Source organism: Pantherophis guttatus, chromosome 12 (assembly GCF_059756535.1).
Source record: "Pantherophis guttatus breed Tessera chromosome 12, ASM5975653v1, whole genome shotgun sequence".
NCBI lineage: Eukaryota > Metazoa > Chordata > Lepidosauria > Squamata > Colubridae > Pantherophis > Pantherophis guttatus.
In genome coordinates this window covers 11778309-11792477 of record NC_142074.1, presented here as the reverse complement: position 1 = coordinate 11792477, position 14169 = coordinate 11778309, and the positions used below count along the sequence as shown (strand labels likewise).

Below are 14169 nucleotides of genomic sequence, written 5' to 3'. Positions count from 1 at the left end.
AGTCCTAGGACAAATGAGCCAGCACTGGTGATATTACCTAGTTTGGTAATGAAACGTCTGCAAGAAAAGCACCAAGCTAAGAGAGTACCGAGGACTCCACAGTTCAACCCTGAGCTACCAATGTTGCCTTCTCTTGGTTTTGAAAATGATGAGTGCTTCTGTTGCGGTCCGCCAGCAGCCTGCGGAGCTGGCAGCGGAGTCGGACAGTGAGGAGGCTGGGGAGGACCATGGGCCAGTCCTGGAGTCTGGGGAAGGCCCAGACGAGGGCTCTGCGTTGGAGGCAGAAATGGGGCCAGGGCCATCTGAGAGTGATGCACGGACTCCGGAGCCTCCAGAGTCAGACATGAGAGAGGCAGAGGAACAGGAGGAGCCTGTTCCTAATGCACGCATGAGAAGAGCTGACAGAAGGCAAGAGCAGCTAAAGCAAAAAGGACGACTTGGGAGTAAGGCCAAAAGATGATTGGCCCCTCCCCTAAGGCTTAAAAGAGGAGCAAAGGCACGTGGGCACTTTGCATGAAAGCAACATCGTTAATTCTGTTCCCAGTCAGCATCTCTGTTTGATTCTGGACTCCGTGGGGCTTTGCCAAGTAGGTCTTTGGCAGCGTGTCAAGGGAGATAAAGATTGGTAATTATCACGGACTTTTTGCAACTAATTGGGACTCAGCTGTGAATGAACGTAATTCACAGCTGTTGCAATAAAAGAGGTTTTTGGGACTACTCGTGTGTTTTAATGACTCAGGAAGCCTAGGTCACAACAGCTTCACATGCACTAACACCCGTCCTTGAAGTGTGACAGCAGTTATACATCAGCTTCAAAGGTGGCCTTGGTGTTTGCGATGGCCACATTGATTCATCCACTTCTCACCTTCTAAGGATCTTGCCAATTTTCTTCACTCGTCCTTCATATTATGCATTTTGCAATTCAATTCTCATTTCTTTCCTCTTTGTAACCGAATGAACCCACATCATGTCTTAAAAGGGGATGTTTTTGTTCATTCCACATTCATTCAGCATGCATTCGCTCTTGCACAACACACATATACCTAGTAAGGACCATATACCACGGAAAAAATAATTTTTTCTTGGGAAATAATAAAGGAGGAACCTCAAAAGGGTCAAATCTGAAAGGTTCACAAGGATTAAAAATGGTTGGTGTTTATAAGGTTGGTGTTTATTGCTTTCGTTTGCAAAGGAAAATTCAAGAGCAAATCCAAGAAAATAATTAAAATAAATAAATCTCAAGGACAGTAAGATTGATGTCAACTACACAGGGTAAACCAGATGTCAGGTTTTCAGGCTGTCTTCAAATAAATTGCATTGTAAACAAAGTCTTTTATAAAACAAATTTCCATTTTATTAAGCCCAGCACTTTTTACACCGACTCGTTGCAGCCGGCACTGACGTGCTGCCCCAAAACCCCTCCTCTTCCTTCCCCCACTCCTCTGCATTCATTGGCCATCTTCCCAATCATTCACCCCTAATCTACTGCTCCAATTCAAAGAATTTCCCCCCTCCCATCCATCTCCTAGAGGACATTATCTCCAGAGGAAATAAGTAGGTGAAAGGCAACCGTCCCGTTGCAGACGCCTGCGTTCTCCTTCTTATGTCAGCACTAGGATAAATGCATCTTGACATGCTGACACCAGATAGGAATCACAACTAGGTGAACTAATTCTACAGTATTGTAAAATCACATTGACAAAATGTAGCAAGTCTGAAAGGACATAGGACAGGGGCCAGCAACCTGTGGCTCTGGAGCCACATGTGGCTCTTTCATCCCTCTGCTGCAGCTCCCAGTTGCCACCACAATTTTGAGAGGAGCTTCCAGTTATGGGGAGGAAAGGCACGGCACACCAGGAAGAGACTCTATGGCAAGGGGTGGGTTTTCCGGTCAGCTCCACAATTGATAGGGCTTTCAGTTAGGACAGGTAGAGGAAAAAAGATGCCGCGCTAGGAGGAGACTCTATGCTGGGGGAACCGGACTTCCGGTCAGCTCCAGAATTGAACGGGGGGCTTCCGGTTAGGACCTTTGTGGCTCTTTGAGTGTTGCCGACCCCTGACATAGGAGAACAAACCCATCAGGACAAGATTCAGAAGTCTATCTGCATTTAAAAGGTAAAGGTCGCTCTTGAAGACAGCAAAATCCACATTTTGGACAGAGAGGACTGCTGATTTAAAAGAGGGGTCAAAGAGGACATCTATGTCAAAACTGAACAGCCCTCTCTCAACAGAGATGGAGGGATACAACATCATCTATCTCTACTCCACAACACAGTCCTTTCAGCAGTTCCAAGAAGGCTCCCCCCCCCCACCCATTTGCACTACTCAGGGGATACAAACCTCCAAGCGGCCTCAACAACTCTCTAAAAGAATACAAACCACCAGCAGTCTGCAAGGAATATACATCCTTCCATTCCCCACCATCCAGTCAGAGCTGAAGAAGCTTCTTGGATGAGAAGTGAAATGTCTTCAGAGAAAAAGGAGCCTGGATAGCTCTGCAGACAAGGCACTGTAATTTAATACCAGCTGTCTGCAATTAAAGTAAGTTCGAATCTTGCCAGGCTCAAGGTTGACTCAGCCTTCCATCCTTTCTAAGGTAGGTAAATTGAGGACCCAGTTTGTGGGGGCAATAAGCTGACTTTGTATAAAATATACAAAAGTATGAAGGCTATTGCTTAACGCACTGTAAGCCGCCCTGAGTCTCCGGAGAAGGGCGGCATATAAATCAAATTAAAAAACAAAACAAAACAAAAAACCAAGAAAGTCCAGTTGCTTCTTGAAAAAGCAACTTTAGGACAACTATGACCTGGATGACTAAGAATCTCCATAGATGTCTGAAAGAACACTTCTCCATACCTGTCTCTTTCACAATCTGAAAAATAGGGAGGGTCCTTCCTGAACTTCTTGTCCTACCCATTATCCATCTGAGGGCTACCTTGTCTCTTACTGACCTTTCCCTTGGCAGAGTCTAGTCTCTCAAGGCCATTCCCACATACCATCAAAGTATGTTACAGATTCTGTCTATGAAGGAGTTACATCTGGCAGGACCCAGGAGGCAGATGTTTTCTGCTGTGGCACGCACCCTATGGAACATCATTTCCCCCAAGATAAGGTTGGCCCATACCTGATATCCTTCCAGAGGCCCCTTAAAATGGAGTTGTATCATCAGGCTTCAAGAAAGTGGTGAATTAATGAGATGGCAGTATTGCCTATAATAATAACTCCCTCTGCTACTCTGTCACTAGTAACTTGTCCTGCCAGTATTGGTGCAGGTTCAGCTTTCTCTTTAGTAGTTATCTTGATTGGGGTATTGTTTTCTGCTTGTTTGTCTGTCTTAATCCCTGCTTATCTGGGTGTTGATTGCTGGAGAGGATGCGTTCTGGTATTGTGGTTTCTTTCTTAGCTTTTTTATTGTCTCTTTTCAAAGGTGTGTAAATACCATTTATATCTATGTGTTTATTGATGGCTGATTTATCCAGAATCCAGGAATTCTCTACTGTTTTTTGCATTTAGCGTGGTCTAGGATTCTCTGTTTCCCAGTTCAAACTATGGTTTGTTTGTTTGTTTATTTTGTCAAACATGTACAAGATAGCAGGTATGAATATGAACATGGACATGAATGAAGGAAATGAATACAAATACAATGGGGACACAATGGGGACAGTAGGACAGGGACGGTAGGCACACTGGTGCGCTTATGCACGTCCCCTTTACGGACTTCTTAGGAATGGGGTGAAGTCCACGGTAGACAGTTTAAGGTTGAAGCTGTGAGGGTTTGAGGCTGTAACAATGGAGTTGGGTAGAACATTCCAGGCATTGACCACTCTGTTGCTGAAGTCGTATTTTCTGCAATCGAGTTTGGAGCAGTTTACCTTGAGTTTGTATCTATTGTTGCCCGTGTATTATTGCGGTTGAAGCTGAAGTAGTTATTGACAGGTAACAGACAATTTTGTGTACTACGCAAACCATAGGCAGCATAGTTCTAGGTTGTCAAAGCCCAAAATTTCGAGCCTGGTGGCATAAGGGATTCTGTTGTGAGTAGAGGAGTGGAGGACTCTTCTCGTGAAATATCTCTGGACTCTCTCAATTGTATTAATGTCCGATATGCAGTGTGGATTCCAGGCAGACAAGCTGTATTCGAGAATTGGTCTGGCAAAGGTTTTGTATGCCCTAGTTTGCAGTACAATGTTACCAGAGAAGAAACTTTTTTTTTTTTTGTAAAAAAGAAAAAAATGGTTGAGTCTGTCCATGCAAGATTAAGAAGGTCTTATTGTCTTCTGACTGATAGTTGACATTCACACCTATTCACATTCTCTTCTCTTAGGATCAAGAACAACTACTAATCATTTGCAGAAGGAGCAGATTTTGTCCAGTTTAAAAAAAAAATCTGATTATCCAAATTTTTGAAGTTGGGAAATCTGTCTAATAATTGCATCCTAATCGGAGATCAAGAAAGGCAATTACAATTGTATCATTTCTGGCATTTTTCAAAATCCTTCCCCTTGCCCCAAGAAGATGTCATCTCATTCTAAGGCAATCCAAAAGATACCTAAAGGAAAAGGAGATATTGAACAACATACTAACTAAAATGTGTGGCTGCACAACAGGCATGAACCTGGAAAAGTGCAGCAAAACAGCTCCTTTACATAAAAAAGATAAAAAAATGTCTCAGCGTGAATGGAGTCTGCTGAACAAATTAAAAAAAAAAAGAAAAGAAGAGATGACATGGTTATATTACCTGAGGAAAACAATGCGATAACACATTGTCAAAAGCTTCTCTTTTATGGCTATTGCAAAGATATTAATGGCACTTCAGAGAACTGACTCTGTGAACGCCAATATTGTATTGCAATGAGCTTCTAACAATGGAAAGAGCAGGTTCTGATAATGAGCAATCTTCTTCTGGCAAACTCCTTTTTCTCTGCTTTATTAAGCAGCCCTAAGACTCTTAACAGGGATGCGGTGGCTCAGTGGCGAAGATGCTGAGCTTATCGATCGAAAGGTCGGCAGTTCAGCAGTTCGAATCCCTAGTGCCGCGTAACGAGGTGAGCTCCCGTGACTTGTCCCAGCTTCTGCCAACCTAGCAGTTCGAAAGCCCGTAAACAATGCGAGTAGAAAAATAGGGACCACCTTTGGTGGGAAGGGAACAGCGTTCCATGCGCCTTTGGGGTTTAGTCATGCCGGCCACGTGACCACGGAGACGTCTTTGGACAGCGCTGGCTCTTCGGCTTTGAAACAGAGATGAGCACTGCCCCCTAGAGTTTGGAACAACTAGCACATATGTGCGAGGGGAACCTTTACCTTTTAAGACTTCTGGTTTAAAAGATGAGAGTATTTTCCTCTAGCCAAGCAATTATCAATTACCTCCCTAAGTATTCTCAAGAAATCAACCATAGACTGTCTTCACCTAACAATGTGTTTAATAAATTTAACATGTGCATTGATTTTTTTTCTTCCTGTTGGCTAGACCTTTCCCAAATACATTTTAATAGAACCTAAAATCATTCACCAAGAGAAGCATATTGGAAGACTTCTGATTTCCCCATGTTATCTGTTGAAGTGGAACGAATGGCATTCTCATTACACCTCGTTTCAAATGTCAAATTTTCCCCCCTAAACTTGTAACCAAGCTCCTACAGTGTCTAAGTAGATTCTCAAGTCATTCAGGTCATGGTTGTCCAAAAGGCAACTGGACTTTTTTTTTCCCCCTTGAAGACATTTTGCTTCTCATCCAAGTAACTTCTTCAGTTCTGTTCAGTTCAGAACTCCAGAGCCCCTCTAGGAACCTGGGGAGGGCGAAAATGGCCTTCCCCACCGCCCTGGAGGCCAGAAACGGCCTGTTTGCCGACTTCCAGTGGGACCGGAAGACCCGGTTTTTGCTCTCCCCAGGCTCCAGAGCCTCTCTAGGAGCCTGGGGAGATTGAAAAATGGGCCTCCCCCACCCCAGGTCCTCCAGTCAGGAAACAGTCTGTTTTCCTACTTCCAGTGGGCCCAGAAGGCCTGAAAATCAGCTGGAGCTGAGCTCGCGTGCCCACCAATATGGCTCCGCGAGCCACCTGTGGCACCTGTGCCATAGGTTTGCAATCCCTGTCTACAGGAATCTAAAGCTATTTTCTATAGGAAAATGGGTCAGATATTGGATATATTAGCTCATAAAGAAATGGATATACTCCCAAAATCTAAACTTCCAATTGAATCAAAACAACACAATCAGAGTAGCAACCATAATGGTCGACATTGAAGGAAATCAACGAATTCTTTATTCCTTCGTGAGGAAGCATTTAGAAATGTTCTCAACATGCTAAATTGTTAAACAAAACAAAACCTTCTCCCTCCCACATTATTTACTGCATAATCTTCATCAAAGGTTCTCTCAGTAATTGGGTTATGCAAAATTGATTTTATATAATAGCAGATTTGCATTTTTTTTAAAAAAAAAGGTTTCACTGAAAATTTGGTATGTTAAGAGATCCACCAAATCAAACAAGATGTATGCAAATATTGAGCTCTGCCTTCCTTCACATCTTTGCAAAAGTAAGCCTTGCCAATTTTAGTAATAAGCAGTATATTTTAGCAAGGGACGTGGTGGCTCAGTGGCTAAGATGCTGAGCTTGTCAATTGAAAGGTTGGCAGTTCAGCGGTTCGAATCCCTAGGGCCGCGTAACGGGGTAAGCTCCCGTTACTTGTCCCAGCTTCTGCCAACCTAGCAGTTTGAAAGCACGTAAAAAATGCAAGTAGAAAAATAGGAACCATCTTTGGTGGGAAGGGAACAGCGTTCCGTGCGTCTTTGGCATTTAGTCATGTGCACGGAGAGATCTGGCTCTTCAGCTTTGAAACGGAGATGAGCACCATCCCCTAGTGTTGGGAACGACTAGCAATATGTGCAAGGGGAACCTTTACCTTTAACATATTTTAAAAGTATTTAACACAGAATGTTTTTTTTAAAAAAGAGAAAGAAAAGCAAATAGGAACATCAAATGCTACAGCAGGAAAATAAAAGTTATATTGTTTTAAATACTTTAAATAATGCCCGCTTTATTAGTAGATGGCATGCTATTTTATACAAATCTCATTTGTTTCCACTCAAAAAACTATTTAGGAAATAACACCTTCCAAATTGTATTGTTGGTGAAGTGTTATACTGTTCAGTTCCTTAAGATATTGTCATTATGTTAATAATTTCAAAATAGTGAGCAAACTGATCAACTAACATTCAACAGTGATACAGTTAGCATTGCAGTTACTTGCAATACTGTAAATAAACAATAACAATACTACACTGAGATGATTGTTCCTAATCACAACGCAAGCACCTTGGCTTCTGGACTCTTTATACCTTAGGAATTCATTACCAACACATCCCAGTGGTTAAGTATGAATTCTGGGCTATTGACAGCTGCTCAAAAATTATTAAAACAGTAAGATTATTATTAACAAAAAATATGTAATTATGTACTTAAAAATAATGATAGTTTTGACAGTAAAAGCATCAAGTCACTTCCACACACAAACATAAATCCCTAAATATGCTGATTAAAACCTACCCTTTTCAATTACTCTCCAAAGCTGATAATTTACAGGTTTGAGCGATCTGTTATTCAAGCTAGTATACTTTGTTTAATGGACTCTATCACCATAATCAGTATCTGTTTAAATAATGCCTGTTAACTCTTTGAACTGTGAATGCTCTCTTTTAAAGAGTAGAACATGATGGATTTATGCAATTTGCCAATGTGACTTCATTGTTTTTCAGATTGTTTTCTTGGTCGTAAGCAAGCCGTCTGACATCTTTTAAGAAGAGATTGGACAGCCATTTGTCTGGAATGCTATAGGGTTTCCTGCTTGAGCAGGGGGTTGGACTAGATGACCTCCAAGGTCCCTTCCAACTCTGTTATTTTATTATCCTTTACCACTTCTTCTCAAAGTTTCTGCTTTGGATTTCCTCATCCTGAATCGCCTTCTGGCCCACCAGCCCTTTTTCGCTCGTACTTTCTATTCTAGGAAGATGGCTGTTTAGACAAATCTCTTTAAACCTATGTGCTCTACAAAACTGTTGACACTTCTTTATTTTCCAACTCATCTTGAAGCTCACTCAAGATCATGTTGCTTCAGTTCACTTCTGCCTCCACTTCCTTGTGACATCTTTGTCCTTTTTTTTTTGTTGTTCCCTTATTTCTAAACATTTTCATTCATTGGTAAACTAGCCAGTTTCTGGAAGTTGGGTGCCATGTCATGTAAATAAATAAACCTATGGTTATTTTTGGCAACTTGTCCTCTTTATGTTCTGCAAAACAATTTAAACGCTCCCATCTCCCATATTTGGAGTTATAATTCCAGGAATTTCAAAAGGCACCAGACTAGGGAAAAACATTCTTGCCATATTACTGGAGGGTTTTCCTAATTTTCAAGCCTCTCCACTGGGTATGTCAGTCCTTTGAATAAAATATTTCCCATTTCTCAGATATATTTATTATTAACCTCTAGTTAACGTATTTCAAATGGTTATGATGGTTCCATTTTACAGTAGTATAATCTGCAATGCATACATATGGCTATCCGTGCAAGCGTTCAAAGATAAGCAATTACAACTCAGATTTTAACTATTTTCTTGCTTAAGAAGTTCTCTCTGGATATTACATTTGCATATTATATTCCCAATGCAATGAGGGAGTGTGCATAGTTGAATTTTCTTTTGTTTTAGTGAATCCTGAAGAAAGGAACAGCTGCCCTCCTACTTTTGATCTTCCTGGAGAAAAAGTTGACCCCGTTTCCTAAAGATTGTATTCTTGCACTAGATTATAATTTTAAATGACCTAATTTTGTTAGGCAAAGAACTTGCATGCTTTTAAAGCTATAGAAAATTTTACTGACAAGTCAGAATAATAATAATTAAAACCTTCCTGAATTATCTTAAAATATTACACGTTGCAATACACGTGGTGGGAAAAACGTTATCAGCAATATACAAATCTCACCTTCTTGACTCAACTTCAAATTTGTGAGAATTGGAAATGCATGGAAAATATACTGGGATTTAGCTTCCTGCATTGAATTAATTCCTTTTGGTTATGGTGCTGATTACTTTTCATCTTCTCTAAAACCAAGCTATTACATGTTTTAAAATAATTTTTTTTCCAGATGAACTTGCCTTATGGGTCAGAACTGTGGTAATGACAAACAAAAGGAAATGCTTTCTCAGTTCTGTGCTATTTGTTTTCAAAAAAATGGATGCTCTTAAGAGTCATAAGATTTACTTCCGAGTGCACATCCAGGGAGCAATACATCCTGCATTTTCCTTCCCCCCCCCCTTGATTTTTGGCCAACATCGTTTGCACACTGAATTTCCTGAGCAACTGAGTACATTCCTGAGTACATTTTAGATATTACTGCTTTTTAATTTAATTCATTTAGGTATGTTTCACAGCATTTTCGGTCTTTCTTGCATTCTGAGGCACTTTAAATGCTTTTATGGATAGAAATGGATACTTCAAAAAATAATAATAATAAATAACTGGAAGACCTAGTTATGCTGTAGGCACAATTCCAATTCATTTCACACAAAAATATATGTGTATATACACAAAACAATTTTCTTAGCAGTAATTAAAATTATATTAAAAAAATGTTCCATCTCAAAACATTTGTAATTACTGTGTAATTTATTGGGGAAAATTCCTCATACATTTCAACAGTATAAGTGATGGGTATCAATATAAATCTGAAGAATATATTAAAAATATTTTAATATGTTGGCCTACTTCATTCCTACCTAATTCCATTACTTAGTTCTATTATTCTGCAGAGCTCCTGAAGGTAGGACAAGACGCAATGGATGGAAGCTATTCAAGGAGTGAAGCAACCTAGAACTAAGGAGAAATTTCCTGACAGTTAGAACAATGAATTAGTGGATGCCTCTAGAAGTTGTAAATGCTCCAACACTGGAAGTTTTTAAGAAGAGATTGGACAACCATTTGTCTGAAGTGGTGTAGGGTTTCCTGCCTGAGTACATTAGACTAGATTTCTAAGGACTTTCCAACTGTTATTCTTATTCCAGTCCAAGCTCTTTGATGTATTTTAGATTCATGGAAATATACATAGATATGATTTCATCTCAAGGCAAGATCCTTTTATAAAAGTTGGGATAAAAATGCTTAAATACCGTACAATGCTGATTGAGAAAGCAATCACCACTTTTAACACCATCACGCAGTTGATATTTATTTGAATTTATTAGTTGACCAATTACAATGGAGCTGATCCTCCAGATCTTATTGCGAGGACAAATTAAGAGTATCCGAATCATGAGGAAAGCTATGAAATAAAATACGACATATAGCAATAAGCTTGTCCAGACAGTCACTCAGGAACCAAGGTTGACTTGAGGGTCCAAAACTGTTATTCTGATTATTATACCTTTTCCAAGAGGCAACTGGGCTTGCTTTGTTTTTCTTTGAAAACAATTCACTTCTCCATGCTTCTTCAGCTCTGGCTGGCTGGTGGGGAAGGGAGGAATGTTTGCAAAGAGCAGGGATGAAATCCAGCAGGTTCTGGAGAACCGGTAGCGGAAATTTTGAGTAGTTCGGAGAACCGGCAAATACCACCTCTGGCTGGCCCCGGGATGGGAATGGAGACTTTGCAATATCCTTCCCCCAGGAGTGGGGAGGGAATGGAGACTTTGCAGTATCCTTACCCTGGAGTGGGGAGGGGGATTTTGCAGTATCCTTCCCCTGGAGTAGGGAGGGAATGGGGATTTTGCAGTATCCTTCCCCTGGAGTAGGGAGCGAATGGGGATTTTGCAGTCTTCTTCCCCTGCCACGCCCACCAAGCCAAGCCACGCCACACCCACAAGCCACGCCCACAGAACCTGTAGTAAAAAAAAAAAATTGAATTTCACCACCGGCAAGGAGTATAAAAAAAGCACCTTTGGGTCCCCGGTTTTTCACGCTGCAGCCAATTCCCCTTGAATTGCAAAGGAGAAGATGGGACCTGGAGGTCGTTTCGCCCGCAGGTAAACTTGCATAACCAAACTCTCTTTACGTCTTCTACCCCCACCCCCCAAGCCCCCCTCCCTTTTAAGTCCTGCACGAATCCAACTCCTGCAAAAGCAACGGAAAAACGGAGCGGCGGATGCAATTCAGGAGCGCTTTCCCCCCCCCTAAGGGGGTGGGGGGGGGAAGAAAAGGTTTAGCCGGGAAAGCCCCCCCCCCAACTCCCCACGGCTGATTTTTGCAGCCCAACGAAGGGCTGCAATTCGTACCCTAACCCAGCTGCCAAGTGGTTGCATGGCAGTTTTGGGCTTTTTTTTTCTTTGCAAAGAGGGTCCATCGCGGTCCTTCCAACAGGAACAGGTGGGAAGCCACGACCCGTCCCCCCTATCCCTTGACGCCCCCTGAAGACCCCCACCATGCCTGCGGGGAAGCGAAGGGGCGGGATGCACCACCGCTCTCTCCCCCCCCCCCGCTTCATCCTCCTTTGCAAATCCCAGGGGGGGGGGGAAAAAGCCTGGCGGACTCGCCGCCGTTCCCGGAACGTGGCGCTCCTCCCTCCCTCCCGGCCAGGCTGGCTGGCTGTTGCCGGCCAAGCATCTCCCCCCCCCTCCGCCGCCGCTGTTCTTTCGAAGCGCGCGCGCTGGACTCTTCCCCCCCCCCGCCGCGTTCGCGCGCGCCACCCTTCCAAGCCGGGGCTGTTCCTCGCAAGAGCCTCTCTCCCCCCCGAGGCTGAGAGGCGGGGGCAGAGACTGTCCCGGCCGGCGCTGATCTCGAGCGGCGATTGGCCGCTGTCTACGCTGACGTCACGATCATGATGAGAATTAATGATCGGAGGCGCTGATTTCATTGTGTGACGCCGGGACCGACCCAGCCGAAACCGGCTGAATTCGGAGCCCTGGGGCCCCCCGTGGCCGCCCCGCCCGCCCCACAGAGCACGGTGGGTCCGGTAGAAGGGGGGGCTTGGGCTGGCGGGCGGGGAGGGGGGGAGGGCGCGCGGCCCCGGAGGGGGGAGGGGCGACTGTGGGGGAGGTAGGTGGGGGGGGCCGGCCTTCCCGCCAGGCCTTGTCGAGGGTGGGCCTGTCAGAACGGCCCTTCCTCGCTTTACGGCTTGGCGGGCAAAGGCGCCGACGGGAGAAAGTGGGGGACAAACAAAAAAATAAAATAAAAATAAAGAGAGAAAGAATTGACGAGTTTCGTTCGGGGCTTCAGTCCGGAGCTCGCGGAGCAGAACTCGGGGCGCGCATGCGTGCCGCTCGCCTCGCTCGATCTGCGGCAAGAGACGCTTGGAGCCGTCGGCTGGAGAGCGCGAGGGGAAGGCTGCGCCTGCGCAGAAGGGCGCCCCGTCGCCGGACTGCCCTCGCTTTACGTACCTTCGTCTTTTTTTTGTACGTAAAAGTCGATTTGGACAGGTGGGCGGGTGTGTGTGTCTGTGTGTGGAGAGGATGAAGGCGGCCGGCGAGGTCCAAAATACCTTTGGTGTCGGTTCGGCGCTTGCTTTTCATGCAGGCAGCCAGTTCTTTTACTTTTTTTTTTTTTAAAGTGGTTTGCGAACGTATCTTATGCGATCTACCAAAAGAATGAGTTGGAGTCGGGGAGAAGCATCGAGGTAGCTTTTTGAGTCACCTGCCTGGAGTTTTACCGAAATAGGCTTTTGTCTATTTTAAAAAGTTATTATTTCTGTCTCTGCATCAGTACTTCTCATGCTATAAAATGCCTAACAGTTTATTGGCTCAGTGTGTGAACCCAATCAAAAGGTTTTCCATATATTTTATATCATAGTGTTGTACATAGGAAAGCCAGACAGTTGATTTCATTCAATGAAACATGGTTTGTTAAACCATGGATTAGTGCAGTGTTTTTCAATCTTGGAGACCCTAAATTCTGTGGACCTCAGCTCCCAAATTCCTCAACCAGCAATTTGCCTGGGGGATTCTGGGAGTTGAAATCCACACAGCTTAAGGCTGAGGAATTCTGGGAGTCAGGAGTAGAGACATCCTAAAGGTTGAGAAAGACTCACTATGCAGGTTAATATGTGTCATCTAGGCTGCTGCGCTAAAGATCTCTCTCTAGGAATCAAGGGATTAAGTAACGCCTCTTGTAGGGACAGACGTTATTCCATAACTAGTCTTCTGCAAGTAACTGATCAGTGCTTTGAAAATGGGAGCATTGCAAGGTTCTGGTATTTCAGAAAACAGTTTTGCTTAGTTTAATTTAACTTAAATGTAAAGATGAGTTTGCATTTCCCATTGGGAATGCATGAAATGGGCCCTGTGAATTGTCTGATCTATTTATTTATTTATGATTCCTATTCTATTCTATTCTATTCTATTCTATTCTATTCTATTCTATTCTATTCTATTCTATTCTATTCTATATCCTATCCTATCTTCGTTTCTTTTCTTTTCTTTTCTTTTCTTTTCTTTTCTTTTCTTTTCTTTTCTTTTCTTTTCTATATCCTATCCTATCCTATTCCATTCCATTCCACTCCACTCAACATTTTCTTTTCTATTCTATTCTATTCTATTCTATTCTATTCTATTCTATTCTATTCTATTCTATTCCATTCCATTCCATTCCATTCCATTCCACTCCACTCCACTCCACTCCACTCCACTCCACTCCACCTATTCTATTCTATTCTATTCTATTCTATTCTATTCTATTCTATTCTATTCTATTCTACTCTACTCTACTCTACTCTACTCTACTCTACTCTACTCTACTCTACTCTACCCTACCCTACCCTACCCTACCCTACCCTACCCTACCCTCTACTCTCTATTCTATTTTATTCTATTCTGCTTAATTTGACTTTGAAATGAAACCTGTATTATATTAGTCAGCTCAGTGTGGTAAGAAAATTGTAAGTTTTCCATTAGTCAACATATTGCATATGTCCAAAGTAGGACACGGCAGAACAAAGGAAGCTTAAAAAAAAAAGCATAGAAGTTGGCAACAGTTATGCAAACAGGTGTCGGTGGGAATAAAATAAAATGGTTTCAATGTCATGCCTCAAATGCAAAAGCATGAATGGCACCGTGAGCTTTGGGGAATATTTATTTATTAGTTCAATTTATATGCCGCCTTTCTCCGAAGACACCAAGGCAAGGTGTCACCTTGTTGCCAGTCTGTGAAAACATTGGAACAGACAATTATGCTTTTGGGGAATGAGCAGGTTCAT

At 42.9% G+C, this 14169-nt stretch overlaps 1 protein-coding gene across 4 annotated transcripts in view; it reads left to right on the top strand.

Moving 5' to 3' along the window:
* Nucleotides 1-11648: 11648 nt before the first annotated feature.
* Nucleotides 11649-14169, top strand: part of HDX (highly divergent homeobox) — a 35163-nt gene continuing 32642 nt past the window's right edge. Inside the window, exon 1 of one of the 4 annotated variants that reach the window (XM_034434979.3) lies at nucleotides 11649-11925. The gene's annotated coding sequence lies outside the window, so the exon portion shown is untranslated. Of the gene's footprint in view, nucleotides 11926-12373; nucleotides 12595-14169 lie in introns of those variants that run through there. The other 3 variants (XM_034434980.3, XM_034434982.3, XM_034434981.3) reach the window with 3 other exon arrangements.